Consider the following 2,447-nt stretch of genomic DNA (forward strand, 5'->3'; position numbering starts at 1 on the left):
AAATATGCAGGTCCAAAATATGAATTATATTTTTTAAACTGCCACATTCACTCCAAAGCCCATTCATCTCCTTCAGCATCCCAAAGATTAAACACATGTTCTGCTCAGCTATATAATAAAGTGGCAAACACACTACGTCACTGACATCACAGGACAGTTGCCTATAAAACTAGACCTCTGACACTGGACTCTAGCTTCAATCCCTTACAGGTCATTATCTTCATCAGGGAGGGCACTTGTCTGAGCAATCTGTAAGTCCTGCTTGTACTGTGCTGCCAGTGCTGGGTCCATGACAACCTCTGGAGGAGCAAGAGCAAGCATGGCAACAAACTCCAAATTAGGGTCTCCAATAAGTTTTCCAGCAAGCCAAAGGAAGGGCTTCTCAAAGTTGTAGTTACCATTGGCTGAAATGTCACAGTAATGGAGATTCTTCCTGTAACGATTGGAATGATGCCACCTGCTGGAGACTTACTGTAGAAAAGCTCCGCCATGAAAGGAAGGTCTTTGAGGGCAAGACCATACGTCTTTTCTTTGGCGTCAAGAAGTGACGTTTGCTGGTGGGAAGAGGAAGGGGGAGCCGGGCACTCTGCCTCGCTCTCTTTTCCTGAGGACACTGGTAGAGAAGGGAGGTAGAAATGCGCTCTCCCTTTAATAGATAGGAATCTAGGCCTTTCTCTCTCTCTTTACCAAATTCTTATTCTCCTTAATAAATGCTTAAAAGTCTAACTCTTGCTAAAGCTTATAATTTATTGGCGACCACTCATTAGATTTTAGACAGTCTAGCTAGAATTTTAGCCCTTAACATTCTTCCTATGGAAGACAATTGATTTCACCTTGACTTTTCTGTCCTTAATATTCACTTTGTTGCCACACGACACTATCAGGATATTTTCACATACTTGTACTAGATCTCTATGCCAGTTAGGCACACTCTTGTAAGTGACTCTTGATGTAACATCAAACATTATAATGGCACACTGAGCTTGGATGTAATAACCATCTCTCAGACCAACAGCTGCATCTCATACGTTGAATTTAATAGGCCCTCTGTATGGAACATGAGAGGATGCATCTCAACACCCAGGGTGGCTACATACTTCTCAGATTCAGGTCAAGTCATGTTTTACAAAGGTGGTTTTTCCAGTACCTCCATCACTAACTAATACAAGTTTCAACTGCACTTGGGGTTCTCCTTGGGCAGCCATCACAATGGTTCTTCCAGAAGCGTCTTGGTCTCTGCCTGACTAAATGATGGAAAGATGGTGGAAGTGTGATTCAAATACCTGGAGATGCAGCCGATGCCACCATGCCCAGAGTTTCAATCTTATTAGCTATGTGATGATAGACAAATCACTTTTCATCTCTGAGTCTTAATTTCCTCATCTGTAAAACGGGATAGGTATAATCTTGGCATCTACCTCACACAGTTGTAAAGCAATTAGCAAACTTCACCATACTTTTAAAATATCATATATTATTATTATTATTATCCTAAGGTGGCCGAGACTCTGGTTGTGAACCTGAATGGACAAGGACATCAGTGGAGAGGAGTAATGGGATCATGGTCATCGATCTACAGCTGGAGGGATGTCAAGGTCATCTGGTCCAGGCCCAAGAATGACTTGTCCAGGGTCCCATGGGTAGTTAGTGTCAGGGGAAGGATATGAACCCAGGTCCAAATCCACTTTACCATGGTGCCTCCTAGAATGATAACAGCCCCTACAGTAATGAAACACTTTATGACTGGAGGAATGCTTTCCTCGCAACAGCCCTCCAGGTAAGTCCATCTTTTACAGGGAAGCAAACCGAGTCTCAGAGAGGAGCTGGCCCATGTCACGTGGTGAAGAGAAGTCAAAGACAGGACTCTGGTTTATGGTTTTTGGCTTGAAGACATCAGTGCCCTGTCCATTAGGACACACTTCCTCTCAATGATAAGGCAGACACTCATTGTGAAGAATGATTGTAAACACTTAATGCTTACAAAGCATTTCACATCCATTATGTCTCTTGGCCCTCCCCATGCATAGCCTGGTCATCTAGCTTTGACTTCTGTGAGTACCTGATTCTCTGACCAAGAACTGGATGCCAACAAGGAGGAGGAGAACCAAGGGGTGGTGTGGGAGGAGGGATAATGGATCGCTCGCCAGCATGAACAGCTCCCGAATGAGTCAATGGCGGTGCATATGGTAGATGGGAGGTCAAGCACCTCCAAGCCCAGTTAGGAAATTGACATTATAAATGGAGCTGACTATCAAAGTCTCTTCCATCTGTCTCTTCTAACTGTCACCCCTCTCGCCCTCAGGTCCGGTCATTGCTGAGGCCAGGACTGGTTCAGAGAAGCAGTCTGGGGGATCCCTTCAGTCCATCCCCTTGGCTTCTTCCTGGTTCGATGGCTCTGGTCTGGGCTGATTACCTTAGCTCACTTTCTGTGCATTTCTGTTAGACCA

The 2,447-nt window shown here is 44.6% G+C and overlaps 1 pseudogene; it reads right to left on the reverse strand.

The window, feature by feature from the left end:
- Positions 1 to 204: 204 nt before the first annotated feature.
- Positions 205 to 1,205, reverse strand: LOC122737394 (annotated as a pseudogene).
- Positions 1,206 to 2,447: the final 1,242 nt, after the last annotated feature.

Source organism: Dromiciops gliroides, chromosome 1 (genome assembly GCF_019393635.1).
Source record: "Dromiciops gliroides isolate mDroGli1 chromosome 1, mDroGli1.pri, whole genome shotgun sequence".
Taxonomy (NCBI): domain Eukaryota; kingdom Metazoa; phylum Chordata; class Mammalia; order Microbiotheria; family Microbiotheriidae; genus Dromiciops; species Dromiciops gliroides.